Here is a 15,844-nt window from a genome sequence, read left to right as displayed (position 1 = left end):
TCTGACTGTGTACAACATAAGGGTCTTGAAATCTTTCTTCTCCTATCTCAGCCTCTTTATTAGTAGTATTGTTAATTTCATGTTTTTATACTATACTATGGTTTTCAGAACAGCTTATATATTTCAAAGTATTTATATACCCAAAAGAAACATAGACGATTAACTAGGGAGGTGGCTTGTAAGAGAACAACAAAGTGAAACTGAATGCTTTACTTGACATTTGTAACTCTTGTATCAAGTTTGAAGAAGAGGACTTTATAAGCTACTCTTTCTCTGAGATGAATGCTTTTCCAAATTATCACAGCTAATGAACCAAATTCTTACCCTCACCTAATGTCTGTGCCACCCTCCAAGCAGAACCATTGTTCATTGAAACAGTTGGCGAATGACTTTATGGATAGACCATCTTAATACCTACACCATTTCTTAAATGAATGTAACCTGTTCTCTGTGGGCTGAGAATGAAGTCACTCACTCAAGTCAAGTAGCTTTGACCATAGCAGGAAGTCTGTACCCAAAAATCGAACCTACAATTCATTTCTTGGTGCAGCAGAATTATCAACTCTCAGCTTAGCTATGATGGAGGTAAAATCCTTTGGCGATGTGAGGGTCATTGAAATACAGCCTTATTACAATGAAAAAAAAAAGCAATGCCATGAGCTTTCATAATCACACTAAAAAGAGAAATAGACTTGGGACAAATTTGTATTCAAGGAAATGCATTTGGGTCCAAGGATAAAGTCACAGGTGTGTACTATGATTAGGCAAGGCCATGCAAAAACTGTTGCTTTGAACTTATTATGAGTATATTATAATGAAACACTGCTTTGAATTTAATATCAACATCTTCCTGTAACATCCATTTTATGTAACATTTTATCTTTGAGGTAATTTTCTAGAGAACTTTTTTTTGTGTGTGTGTGTATAAAAAGCCAGAGAAAAGAGATAAAGCTGTTGGTTGAATAAATAAATAAATAAATAAATATTAGCTAAAAAAACATTAAAAAAATCAAAATCTTCTTGAAAGATGCTTTACAGTATAAAAATGTATTATTCGGTGTTTGATTTTCAATGGGTAATATTACTATAGAAATAAATATTGTTTGGTATTGGACTTCAATGGGTAATATTGGTGTATTACAATAGTGTCTTGTTTCATATTTCAGACCCCTGTGTTTTAAGTAGCAATCACTCAGAGTCATTTAAGACAAGAAAAGAAACTGTTGGCTTATTTTGCTATCCTCTTAAGGTAGGTTCTGGCCACAGGCATGGCAGAGATTCAAGTAGGGTTTGGCTCTATCTCACTTGCTATATCAGTTGTCTACTGAGAAGTACTAAGTTCTGAAATGTTACCTGTGCACACATAGTTGTTATCCTTGCGAAAGCCTGGTTTCTATGGAAGCTCCTTTTACATCTGTCATGTCGGTAACTTTGTTCCCTGCTGCAGAGTGTCATCCTCTGGGCTGAACAGACCCCGTCTTCCTATGTCCAGCTGTGCCTACTTGCAGAAGATGCTCACAGTTGTCCTTGTTGACTGTGGGCATTTCCTCATAGGACAGTGTGAGAGGGTCATTGGGTCCAGCCACTTCTTCCATTAGGTTTCATACTATTCTGTCCCTATTGTACATGGGAGGGTTGGAATCTATAGACTGGGGAAGATGAGGGGAAGAGAGGTTCCATCGACACAGCTACGGGACCCTATCAACGACAGTGGGCCTAAACCTTCCAGTATGGCTACTTTACAGTCACCCACACTCCTTTAAACAACCTCTCACTAGGCTCTGTAAGGTGATTTACTCCCTAGCGCAACCTTTGGTAGAGTCTTTCTCAGAAGAGGAACCGGTCCTTATCAGGCGCTACCCCTGAGATCAAATTCCCCTCACAGACAAATTTCTTATACAGCCTATATCATGGCCTAAACTGGCACCACAGAGATACTGCACCAGGGGCCCAGCCTCCACTCAAGGCTGAACGTGGGTCAGTTAGTGAGGACTGTGTAGGGCTACAGTCACACTGCAGAGACTGTGTGTAAGTGGGAATCACCCCTAGACTGAACATGGAGCAACCTTCACTAACATGGCAAGAGTTGCATGGTGGGAGTTCCATGCTGAATTACCACAGGTAGTATGACCTCCCCTGTGGAGATGAGAACTCCTTCAGAACTGAGGCCCTTTAAGCTGCGGGTGGTTCTGGCTCTCTTATTGGCTGGCCTGCGGTATTTCTTCCACGCTTCCTACACAGCAGGAATTTGTTTTCTCTGTTTTGGAGACCGAGACTCAGGATGATTGTCAGTGTGGTTGGCTCCTTGACAGTACCCTTTCCCTAGTCTGCATATGGCTGCCCTCTCAATGTGTGACCACGTGGTCTTTCTTTAGGCTGGGGATGGGAGGGGGGTAAACTGAATCTCCTCTCTTTACTCTTTTTATTGAGCTACCAATTCTGTGGATTTGGGCTCCCCTTAAACAGTCCTCTTTTAACATTAAGACCTCCTGAAAACTCTGTCCCCCAGATATTCTTACATCAAAGGCAAGGGCTTCAATGTACGGATTTGGGGTGGGGGGCTAAAATCAGCCAAGATCATGTAAGATGCTCTTTTTCTTGGTGGCATATACACTGTGGTCACCTTGATCTAATGAAGAGACTCTGGGATGAAGCACGGGCACCATTCGCTGATGATCTAGGAAGAGGAACAATACAGCTTGGGTTGGTTGTGTAAGGTTACCTGGCTATCAGTACTGACAGATCTGGAAGAAGCCAACACTCTTAAGGGCCCTCTCTAAAACCAGCCTGATCGTCATCGCAAAAACTCTCAATTTGAATTTTTTTTGAGTTCTTTATATAGTCTAGACATTGACCTTCTGTCAGATATATAGCTGGTGTCTTAGTTACTGCTCTACCACTGTGAAGAGATACCACAGTCGAGGCAGCTCATAGAAGAAAACATTTAAGTGGAGGTTTGTGTACTGTCTCAGAGGGTTAGCTCTTGATCATAACTGCGGGGCTCATGGTGGCAAGGAGGCAGACATGATGCTGAGACCTCACATCCTCTTCTGAGGAACAAAGCAGAGATCAAGCTAGACTGGGTTTGGTGTATGTAGGCTTTGAAAACTCAAGTCCCACTCCCAGCTACTTACTTCCTTCAACATGGTCACACCTCTTAATCCCTCTTAAACACTCTACCAACTGGGAACCTGAAATGGAAACTTCTGGTTTCTTTGGAAAGTTAGTTATGTTCAATGATGTTTTGCTGGGGCACACAGGTGAAAGGGTGTCTTGCTGAAGGAGACATGAGAAAGAATGTTTTCCTGAAGCAGACACAGGTGAAAGGATTTTTTGATATAGCAAACACATGAAAGGACGCTTGATGAAGAAATATAAATATGACCCCACACACAGTGGGAGGCAAGCACGGAGCATTGGTTTGGTTTGTTCCACCTCGCTATTCTTTGCTAGTAACATGCGTGTATTGGTTCGCCTTACATAGTTGTTGAACTCAACTTGTGGTAACTTTGCTGTTGAGAGAAACTCACCCAAGAACTGCTGGTGAGGCTCCTGTGGCAGCTTGCCACTTCTAAGACCTCACCTCAGGCCGTTTGGTGTTCACGCCTGGTGCCTGCCTGCCAAAAGGACTGGTCTGTAGCGGCCAATTCCTGTGTGGTATCTGCCTGTGGAGAGGACTGGTCTGCTGCTGCTGAGTGTTTTTGGTGTTTGCCAAAGGACTGAACTGCTGAGAAAGATCAAGCTCACCCACAAAGAACTACTGCTGACAGGTCCACTTCTCCGGCATCCTAATATCTTCTCTCTTTCACCATCTCTGCTGGGTCACCACCAGTGGCTCTAGAGGGGAGGTTGAACCCTTATTAGGTTCAACCCTTATTTTTTGCTCCACCTTGCTATTCTTTGCTAAAAATTGCAAAAATTTTTATGCCTACAGAACAAAATAGTCAAATAGAAAAGCCTATGAGTGGGGCCTTCTAACCCCTCTTTGTGTAAACGCCTCTTCACTTGTATGATGGTATCCTTTGCTGTACAGAAGCTTTTTAGATGCACGAAGTCCTGTTAATCTTGATGCTTGTGCTATCAGGGTGCTACCCAGAACATCCTGTGTTGGTGGGTTTAAGTATATTCCCACCACTTTCTCTTCTTCCAGATTCAGAATATCAGGCTTTCACTGAGGTCTTTAGTCCACTTAGAGCTGAGTTTTATGTAGGATGAGAGATGAGGATCAAGTCTATCTTCCTCTACTTCAGTAGGGTTTTTTTGTTGTTGTTGTTTGTTTGTTTGTTTGTTTGTTTTTTCAAAAGATAGGGTTTCTCCGTCTAGCCCTGACTGTCCTGGAACTCACTCTGTAGACCAGGCTGGCCTCTAACTCAGAAATCCACCTGCCTCTGACTCTCAAGTGCTGGGATTAAAGGCATACACTACCATTGCCCGGCTACATCAGTAGTTCTTGATCTGTGAGTCACGACCATTGGAAAAGACGTACTTCAATCGCCTTAGAAACCAAGCCACCACTTGGTAGCAAATTTACAGTCATGAAGTAGCAAAGAGAATAAAGTTATGGTTGGGATTTCTAAGACCATCTGGAGTATGTGTTTTCCAATGGTTGTGTCCCAAGGATTGAGGACCACTGCTCTACAGGGAGCTATCCAGTTTGATCAGCCAATATTTATCGAAGATGCTGTCTTCTCTCCAGTGGGCATTGTTGGTGTCTTTGTCAAAAATCAGGTGGGCTTCAATGTAGGTCCCTAGTTCTAGTCGTCACTCAGGGCGTTCGTTTCTATGCCAGTAGGATGAGGTTTTCATTACTATGGCTTTGTAGAATAACTTGAAATCTGGGCTGGAGATACTTCAGCAGTGGTTTGATTATCCGGCCGGGATTGTTTCGACTATCCTGATCTTTTGTGTTTCAGTATGAAGCTTAAGATTATTTTTTCCAATTTCTGTGCAAAGTTGCATCGGAATGGAATTTTGACAGGGCTTTCTTTGAACCCGTCTGTTACTTTTAGTAAATTGGCCATTTTCACAATATTAACCCTAACCATCCATGAGTATGGGAGGTCTTTTCATTTTCTAATGTGTTCTTCAATTTCTTTTCTCAGTGTCTTAAAGTTTTCATTGCACACATCTTTCACTTTCTTCAATAAATTTATTTGTAGATATATATATATATATACACACACATACATATGTATACACACACACATATAAATATATACATATGTGTATGTATATTTATTTGAGGTTATCACGGACAGGATTGCTTTCCTAATTTTTTTTTTTTATATAGGAAGGCTGCTGATTTTTATATGTTCATTTTGTGTCCTACTACTTTGCTGAGTGTGTTTATCAGTTGTAGGAGTTTCCTGATAGAGCTGTTAGGGCCTTTCATGTACAGAATCATATCATCTGCAACAAAGGATATTTGGATTTCTTCCTTCCTATTTGTGTCTTCTTGATCTCCTTCCCTTGTCTCACTGAAGGGGTCAAGAGGGAATCTAGCTCAGTGGTAGAGAGTGTGCCTAGCATGTGTGAAGACTCAAGTGCAATCTCCATCAGCAATAATAAATAAAATTAAATAAGTTGGGCAATCGTATGTAATGTAACTATATGGACTAATGACTCAGTTTGTTTATTACTAATCAACACGTAGTTTTAAAGGAGCAAAATAAAAACTACGAGGAGCCTTATCAATAACATCTAGTCACCAGCACCGAGGGCAGGACCTTGCCTTTGCTGTCTGGCACTTGATAATAGTTAACGTTTTCTGTACCATGGTGCTGAAGCCTTTGTTAAGGTCTCTGCCTCCTGTTGAGTTGGGCAAAGCACAGACCACTCAGGCTCCCGGTTCAGGACTCGTCTGAGAGGAGCAGCAGTCGCTTAGCTGTGGCTGTCCCTCACCGCTTGATCATGCTCTGCAAAGCTGCTGGGAAATACAGAGGCATCGCCCAATCCTCCAGGGATGGGAACATAGAGTTTTAAGCATCATTTATGGAAAGTTTTCCTCTTCAAAAAGGAAAATTCCCAGTCTTATAATTTTGATGTTGGTAATCATAGTGACGGCGAATGGTAGAAATTATTTCCACTTAGTGTGGCTTGGACTGTGCATGTAATCTGTCAGTAAGCAGCAGACACGTTCCTGACAGAGACACGGAAAGTGAAAAGAATCCGTTACATCCATTTGTCACCATTTTTAGAAAATGATATTTTTAGGTTCAACAAAAATGACTAAGTTTATTTATAACAAACAGTTATTGATATGATTTCACCTCATTTTCTTTAGGGGCCATGCTGTCCTATTACTACCATATGAACAGTTAAAATTTAAACATTTTTAAATCGTGCATTAATGTGATTATTCTGAAATGATTCCCAAGGAGGAGCTGAAAAGGAAAGTGAAGAAAGTCACATGAGTGAAGCAGGTGGGGATGAGAGGTCTGGGCAGGGGACCCCACTAAGGAGCACTAGGGCTGGGGCTTGAAGAGGTCTGGGCAGGGGACCCCATTAAGGAGCACTAGGGCTGGGGCTTGAAGAGGTCTGGGCAGGGACCCCACTAAGGAGAACTAGGGCTGGGGCATGATTATTCAATAGCGGGAAAGAAGACCGTGGGGAGAGAGTATTCTGAGGGGATAAGACTCATTATCCTTGTGTGGGTGAGTTACTGATGATTTACACTCCAGGTTTTAATCAGTTAGTTATAAGGTGTTTTTCCAGATGTAAAGTTGTAAACATCAGTGGCACAATATAATGCATGAGTCTGTTTAACCACTGTTTGTTGAATGTGTATTCTGCAGGAGGGACTGCAACCATTGACAATGCACCCATGAGAGGGGAGTGAGCATGGGTCACTGGCCTGGAATAACCTATCATCTGGCAGAAACTGTAGCATCCATATGAATGGGTTGAAAGCTTCCAGTTGAATGACAACTTTAAAATTACCAGGCCCCACCTGCTTACATCTAGAAGGATTTAATCTGTCAGGATTGACTGACACTGGCGATGCTGAAGAACAGCATTTTCTTTTGCCCTATCAGGGACTGTGAGGAACTCTCCGTATGCATGTCTTCTATAGTTCAGAAGGTTATAAAGAGGCGCTCACAGGGACTGCATCACTTGAGTGAGGAGACATGTTCTGTAACACTTGGGGAGTCTGCGTAAATGCTGATTTTGACAGAGCCTCTGGGCATGCTTGTGAGGAATTTTCTAGAGCAGGTTAATTGAGGAAGGAAGACCTTTCCTATCCTGGGGCAGTACCATTCCATCAGAAACATACAGCCATCTTGGAAGCAGAGAGCAAGTGCTCACCATGAGTGGAGCCTCTCCAGCCTCCAGGTCTATGAGTAACAAAGCCCGGTTCTTCATTAGCCACTCCCTTGTGGGTATTGTTCAAGCACTATGCCCAAAGGCAGATGGGCACACATCCTTAGCTTGCCTGCAATGTTGCCCTTGGCAAGATAGCAATGCTTTTTTTTTTTTTTTTTGCATGCACATGCATCCTCACTCCTGGCCTAAGAAGGTATATTTTGGCAAGTTGTTCATCCTGTGTTTCTCCAAGCAAAATGCTTGGGCAGGGATGGTGTCTATCTGAGACTTTCTACAGAGTTATGATGTACGATGTCTACAGAGTTATGACTTTCTCAATTCTTACTTGCAGGCTAAGTTTAATTTGTGTTCTGACAGCAACGTATCCTGTGTTAGAAGAGTGAGTCTGCTCTGTCCTGGGCCTTTCCCAGCACAAGGCTTCTCCCATGGCCCAGGGGTCTAAGCTCTTGTTTGTAATGGAAGCCTGGTCTTAGCTTGGTCTTGTCTGGGATTCTTTCTTCATCTTCCCTCTGTGCCAGTTTATAAGGAAGGTCATCGTGTGTCCTCTCGAAGCCCCTCTTCCGCCCCACACTGCTCACTGTTTCCTGATCGAGGGTCTGTTGTCCATTGGAATGAGTCCCTGGCCTTGACCTGTTTGTGATACCTGACCCATTTGCCTGCCTTTCATCCAATTCTTTGTAAAGAGGAATTTGGGGGAGAATCCTAAATTCACTGGAGTTCTTTATTTATGTCTTATTTGTTGAGATGGGCAGTATCCTTATGTTGTCCAGGCTAGTTTGGAATGCACTGTGTAGACCAGGTTGACCTAGAATTTTCGATCCTCCTACCTCAGCCTCCATGATTACAGGTATGTGCCACTATGACTTCTGCCTGCTTTTTTTTTTTTTTTTTTTTTTTTTTTTTTTTTTTTTTTTTTTTTTGGTTTTTGAGACAGGGTTTCTCTGTGTAGCCTTGGCTGTCCTAGAACTCACTCTGTAGACCAGACTGGCCTCGAACTCAGAAATCCTCCTGCTTCTGCCTCCCAAGTGCTGGGATTAAAGGTGTGTTCCACCACCGCCCAGCTTATGCCTGCTTTAATATTCCATTTAGACTAGTGCCAATTGCTGGTGTAAGAGCTGCTTAGCCCATTCAGGCTACACCTATAAAACACCTTAGACCAAGCCATTCATAGACAATACAGATTTATTTCTTACATTTCTAGAGGCTGAAACACCCGAGATACAGATACTGGGCCACCTAGTTCTGGCTGAAGGACACTTCTCTCAGACAGCCATCCTCTCACTAGAGCCTCACAACAGAGATGGGCTGGGTTGCGGGTGGTGGGTGGGGCCTGAAACAAGCCAGGAAGCAGCATCCTTCAAGGCCTTTGTTCCAGTTCCCGCTTCCAGGTTCCTGCCCTGGATTCCTTCCACGATGGACTTCTGAACTGTAATGTGAAATAAACCCTTTCTTCCCGAGTTGCTTTTGGTCGTGGCGTTTCGTCATAGCAACGGGAAGCCCCAGCAGACAGCCTGGATCCCGGTCCTCGGGGTCTTACTCTCAGAGCTTAATCCTTTCCCAAAGATTCCCACCTCCCAGTAGCATTGCTTCAAGGGTTAAATTTTAAACATGGGAGATTTTAGTTTGCATAAATGTACAGTCCAGAGTGGTGGATTGGTAAAGCACAAGCTCTGCAGAATACTAGCCCTGAGTGTGAATGCTCGTACCAAGAAGTGTAAGAATTGAACAAACAGCTGGGCAGTGGTGGTGCATGTCTTTAATCCCAGCACTTGGGAGGCAGAGGCAGGCGGATTTCTGAGTTCGAGGCCAGCCACTACAGAGTGAGCTCCAGGACAGTCAGAGCTACAGAAAGAAACCCTGTCTCAAAAAAATCAAAACCAAACCAACCAAACAAACAAACAAAAAAATATCGAGGAGCCAGGATTGTCCATTAAGCCTAAAGACAGAGAGCTTCAGAAGAGTTTACTGAACAAACATCCATCCCCAGGAGATGCCCTAATTGTGAGGGGAGTGATGCCAGGTTCCAGGAAACGTTCCCAGTAGGGGGTGAATCTCCTCCCCCACCTTGCAACAGGTATCTCCTCCTCACCTGAGGCACAAAGGTCAATGGAAACAAAGAACAATGAGCTCCACCAATGAGAGATAAACAACTCATGCTGTAAACCTATGTTCCGGGAGGGTATAAAAAGTGTGTGTTATTGTTCCTCGGGGCCACCTTTGCCTGAATGTGGGATGACCCCAGTATACTGGATTATTAAAAATCTTGCCGATTGTATCGATGATCTCCTTCTCTGTGTCTTTGTGAGTGGGATGACATTCTGGATGTAAGACTCAGCTCTCCGAATCTTAAATAAGCCATGTGTAACTGTCTCAGACAACAACTATGTAAGTCAATAAGAGAGAAGTTGGCTAATGAAAATGCTAAGTATCAATTGGGAGAACACAAAATACCTTTAATAGACTCTCCCGTCCAGGGCAGGAACCCAGAGAACAGAGAAGCTGGGTAGGATTCTGGGAGGAGACCGCCCCCTCCCCACATCCCCTTTGCTGTCTATCCCGCAGATTGGCTCCGTGGGAACTGGCCCTGCTCCTCTGGGGGCTCTTCAGCCTTTTGTAATTCTGGTAATTATAGATGGAAGGAGGATGGTGCAGCCTTCGACTTTTTGTTCTCTGCTTCCTTAAATAGCCTTGGGAGCAAAATCTCTCTCTTGAAGGAGAGAAGAGAATGTTAATTACAGTTTAAAAATGCAAACCCAATTTACTTTGCTTCCCGAAACATGGCTCTAACGCTTCAGCTTTGGGTCTCAATGGAGGCCCATGGCCTCCTCTCAAGAATTTCCCTGTTTGTAACTTGGACCCTAAAGTATCAGTCCAGTTGTCATATTTGATACGTTAGTTCATTCAACTTGAAACAACGGTTTATTAGGAAACTGTGTTAATCATCAAGAGTAAATAGTTAAAAATAGAATACGTGTGTGTGTGTGTGTGTGTGTGTGTGTGTGTGTGTGTGTTAGTAGGTGTGGGGCTAGGGCCTTGTGCCTGCTAGGCAAACACTCTACCACTGAACTACCCTCTTCTCCCGATTTCTCTGATTATGAGAGATTAAGTTTACAGATGAATTAGTGCATAACATCAAAAGACACACAGGGTGGACCAAAGTATCCTTTAGATGAATGGAAACAGAGGGAAGGAAGGTTGAGCGTCACAGCTGAAATGACTTTGGGTTGAGTTTTAAAAGTCCCATAATCAGAATAGTGGAGCCAGGCTAGCCCTAGTTTCTGGGTTATGAAGTCCTTTGTCCTTATGAAGTCCTTTGTCCTCTTGTAGGTTTGTTGGTCTCTCAGCAAAACAAGTCATTCCATTGTGTCTACTGAACCTGGGCTTGAGGCTTTAATTAATCAGATTCTTCTAATTTATTAGCATCTCAAGCCCTCACCAGGGACCATCACAGTAGGGCAGAAGGGCAGTTTTCTCTGCTCAGAACTGATAACCATGACTGAAAATCTGAGGAAACAGTGCGGGGCCATGCTGTGGGCTGTGGCTCTATCCGCCAAGGAAAAGGAAACCTTGGTGTTTTGGCAGGAGGAAAAAACCTCTCATGACACCTGCATTGTAAGTCCTTGGGATTCGGCCAGTTTTCAAACTTGACATACGGTCTCCGTGTGTTGTTGCAGGACCAGGGCCTCCGAGGGCTTCTGGAGATGCAGCAAGGCTCCACGGCGTTACTGTGGCTGTCTTCTGAGTATTGACTAGCTGTATGCAGGGTACGTGAAGGTTATTCGTCATGGAGAGAAATCCAAACCCCGAGACTGGGAAATGGGTCACATTTTCTAACATCTAATGCATTTGGCTTTGCCACACTCCTTGAGTTCGTCCGAGCTCTTAGCAAGAGAAAAACCAAGATTGTCATAGGTAGGTGGCTTTTAATGACCTCCACACTAAAACGTTTTATATCAGAGCAAAGCCAGGGCTGAGGAGGTGGCTCAGTTGGTAAAGTGCCAGCCTCGCAAACGCAGGTCCTGAGACTGATTTCCAGAACGTCTGATCCATCATCAATGGCTGAAGTCTGTGCCTAGGTGTAAGTGGCATGTTGTGTTACCGGTTGCCTAACTGTTGGCGGAGGATGGAACTATGTATGGGTCAGAGAGAAGAGACCTAACAGCCCTTGGCTCAGCAGGTAGAAAGAAAATAGGGTGGAGAGGGAGGATGAGCAAGCTCGTTAGTCCCTTTGTCCTCAAGTCTCCTGGGACAATATGAACAATTTAGGTCAATCCTGTATAATGTGCTTTTGTGGCAGAGGAAGGAACTGAAGAAATGACTATTATTGATTCTTTGTGTATTTGTGTGTGTGTGTGTCACTGGCCCAGAGCCCTGACCATTGAGCATCACTGGTCTTAGTCTCCCTAGCTCTAGAATTACATTTACGGATCACCATGTCTGATTAGTGGGTTCATGGAATCAAGCTCAGGGCTTTAGGAACTTTGTCGACACTGAGCTGTCTTCCCATCTCAAGAAACTTCTGTCTTTAAAGACAGCTCATCCGCACACCTGCCTAGCCTCTGCCCTGGAGGGAGATATTGTTTTTTTTTTTTTTTTTTTTATGGTACAAATTAGGAAATAAATCTAACTTCTACCTCAGAGGGAGGCACAATCTGTCTTCTAAGCCTGCTTCTGCCACAACCATCCTTGCAAAGGAAGTGTAGAACCAAACTTGACAAGAAGGGTGTGCACGGTTTGTGTAGCTCAGTGCTGCAATAATGTTTTGCATGTACAAAGACCTAGGTGGTTCCCCCATCCATGTATGAGCACACACAGGAAAGACTAAGGGAAAATGGTCTTGCTATCTGTTTTATGGGTTTACCTTGTCACAAATTCTTATAAAAGTTTATTTTTATTTGGTTGATTGTACATAATACACTTATTTAGATTCTGCCACCCTGTGTCCTAAGTTGCTTGTCAGTAGATACTAACCTTATTTTGAGTTCTAAACACTGCACTCTTTGTAAAGCTTGTGTAATCGGCTCGAGGAGTACTAGTTGAGGGATGAAGAGACATGACTGGTGGCTCTCTAAGGACTTTGTATCATCTATACTGAGAAGTGCCCTCGTATAACATTGTACAGTTCCTGTACTGGCTGCTTTTGTGTGTCAACTTGACACAAGCTGGAGTTATCATAGAGAAAGGAGTCTCCCTTGAGGAAATGCCTCCGTGAGATCGAGCTGTAAGGCATTTTCTCTATTAGTGATCAAGGGTGGGAGGGCCCAGCCCATTGTGGGTGGTGCCATCCCTGGGCTGATAGTCCTGGGTTCTATAAAAAAGCAAGCTGTGCAAGCCAGGGAAAGCAATCCAGTAAGCAGCCCTCCTCCATGGCCTCTGCATCAGTTCCTGCCTTCAAGTTCCTGCCCTGTGTGAGTTCCTGTCCTGACTTCCTTTGGTGATGAACAGCCATGTGGAAGTGTAAGCTGAATAAAGCCTTTCCTCCCCACTTGCTTCTTGGTCATGATGTTTGTGCAGGAATAGAAACCCTGTCTAAGACAGTTCTCTAGACTCTGAACTTCTTCCCTCTGGTATTGCTGTTCCATTTCCATGGAAGTTTTCAATACTATTACATTCTCACTGTTCTGACAGAGGTAACTTAAGGAAGGAATTATTTTGGGTCACAGTTTGTGGGTACCATCCATCACGGAGGGGAAGGCATGGTGCCAAGAATGTGAGGCAGCTCACACTGCATCCAGGGTCAGGAGGCACAGTGAGATGAATGCTGGAGCTCGGCTCACGGTCTCCTTTATGCCAGGACTCTAGCATAAGGAATGATGCCACCCACAGTGAGCTATGGAAGGTGGTTAAAGCATTTAAGTATACTTACTAAAGTAAGGTTTGAAAGATATGAGCCTACATTACCCAATGGGGAGCATGGGGAGCTCAGTTGACATTTGAAACAGTAGCAATTATTTTGTTGAGTAATCAAGCCTTTATTGAATAGATGTGGTCAACAGCCTAAGCTGTTTTAGTTTTCTTGTCTATCTGACATTTTGGGGTAAACATTGTCGCCATGGTGTTTAGAGTGTCGACTTGTTCTTATTACAGTGTGTGAGGCAGCTCAGCTTCGCTGAAGGTTGTGGGCTTTGGACTAGAAGTACTAGGATCCGTTTCTGCCTCGCTCGTTCTGAATCCAGACAACTTATTGCACCTGACTTGGTTGTGCAGCTAAGAACCAGTGGTATCCTATCTATTTTACCCTTTTAGGAAAAGGACATGTAAGTGCAGCATTCCTTACTTGTAGATGTATGGTGTCTATGCAGGCATCTATTTGCTTACGTGTGCCTTTGTGTATGTGCACATGTGTGTATCGTACGCCTGTGGATGATGGAGGACCATGACGAATATCTTTTTTTTTTTCTAAAATCATCCCCCACATTAATTTTGTGTTTTAACATTATAACACACAACTCTTCTAAGGACCCCCAGGCACATCTCCCTCCCAAACTCATGTCCTTATTTATTTGGTATTTAAATCCACAAATTCAATCAGCATTGCCCAGGTGGGCTTAGATATGAGGCACAGGGAACCAGTCAGTGCTGATGCTTTTGAAGAAAAGTCACTGACTCTCCCAGAACTGCCCACAGCTCCTCAGCTGGAGGTGGGATATCAGGCCCTCCTCTCTAATCCACGTTGGCATTTTTAACTGGTTTGATCTTGTACAGGTAACCACAGCTTCTTGAGTTCGTGTGTATACTAGCCAGGTCATGTCCAGAGTAATTTTTGAGACAGAGTGTCTCATTAACCTTGGAGTTCATCCATTTGGCTAGGATGGCTGGCCAATCAAGTCCATCTCCATCTCCCTCCTTCCCAGCAGTGGAGCCATGAGTCCATTTCTGTGCCAGCTTTTATGTGCGTACTGGGATATACACTCGTGTCCTCATGTATATTCACTAAGTGCTTTGACAACTGAGCCAGCATCCTGTATTTTTAAGCATTAACTGGAGGTGGGTTTGTATAGTTCACTAAACTGTTTTGAAGCTGGAGGCAACTTCTCCCCTAGGGCTCAAGGCATGTGGAGAAGCTGTGCCAGTCAGGTTGGCCACCGCATTTATTCTCCCGCTGTTGCTACTGCAGTGTAGGTACAAACTCTGGTCTGCTTTCTGTTAGAGCCGTAGCTCTAACATAGAGGCCTGGGGCTCACACCTGGCAGAAGCACTCCCCCCTTTCCGACACCGCATCTGCACCATGATCACGTAGGTGGTGGAGCATTCTAGGCCAGTATTCATTCACAGTGGTCATCTAGCCTGGGAACTGCTGGTATCTTTTACTTTGTTTCTCACTTAGCGAGAGCCAGCCGGAACGGTGCAGCACCTGATAGACCTCTGTTCCAGACTGTGGAAGCCCCAGTGGGTTGGTAAGAAGCTGAAATCAAGGCCAGGTTAGGAGGCTCTCTGAAAACCCTGAGTCTGTCAGTGGCTGGTGTCGTGAGCAGTGCCCACACGTTGTAAAGTTCAGAAAGATGAAACGGGGAAATGGAGCATTCAGGAAGACCAGTGTGTTCTTACTCTTAGTCTGTGACTTTGGGCATTTGGGTTGACTTGATGTTGAAAATCAATTCCAGATGACTAACTTCCCAAGGGAACGTGGGCAAGGAGCATTTGGAGGTGTGACACATTGTTCATGGAGAAGGGCAGGCATTTTGGAGGCTTACCAGTCACTTCTTGGAGTTGCAAGGCTTCAGAAGTCTTTAACGACAGAAGTTAGCATCAAGCTATGCTGTGGTTTTATCCAAGTGATTTCTGAGTGGAAGTATTTAGCTTTTCTGATTATAGGTATTAAAACTTTATGTGCAGGCTTAGCCTTCAGTTTTTAAAAAGACTTTCAAAATCCCCCAACATTACAAAGAACAATAAACAGTAAAGTTAATTTTATACAACCCAATTTCAGAGCACTGGAAACATGAAGACCAAAGGCCATGCGTCTTTCAGAGCCCTGGGACTGGAGTCTCAAGGCCTTCATTTCCGCTTTCCTAGCTGGCCCACACTTCAGCTTTGTGACTGTCAGAGGGGGTGTGTACTCCCCTTGCCTCAGTTTCCTGATCTGACAGAGTGAATAGCAATCGGTGCTTCGTGGTCATGGGTGTTTGTTGTCAGGAATTATATCCGTGGTCATGTTTTTGGGGAACTCCTGCTTAGAGAGTCACATGAGAAGTTCTCAAAGGGAACAAGGTAAGTGTTTAGAAACAGACTCTAGATTTTTTTAGAGCAGTTTTAGCTGCACAGTGAGACTGAGCAGGAAGTATGGACAGTTCCCTGTGTTTCCTGCCCCAGCATGTGTGTGATCGCCAGCATCCAGTCATGGTGTATCTGTCAAAGGGTTGGTTCTACAGGGACTCAACATCATATCTCCAAGTCTACGGCTTATGCCATGTTCACCCTGTTTTAGGACCCTGTGTAATGATGAGATGTACCTTGTTGGACCGTGCAGAACATATTCACTGGCCTTAAACAGTCTGTGCTCAATCTCTGTCTCCCCACT

This window comes from Mastomys coucha, unplaced genomic scaffold, assembly GCF_008632895.1.
Source record: "Mastomys coucha isolate ucsf_1 unplaced genomic scaffold, UCSF_Mcou_1 pScaffold1, whole genome shotgun sequence".
NCBI lineage: Eukaryota > Metazoa > Chordata > Mammalia > Rodentia > Muridae > Mastomys > Mastomys coucha.
Note: the sequence above shows the minus strand (reverse complement) of the source record.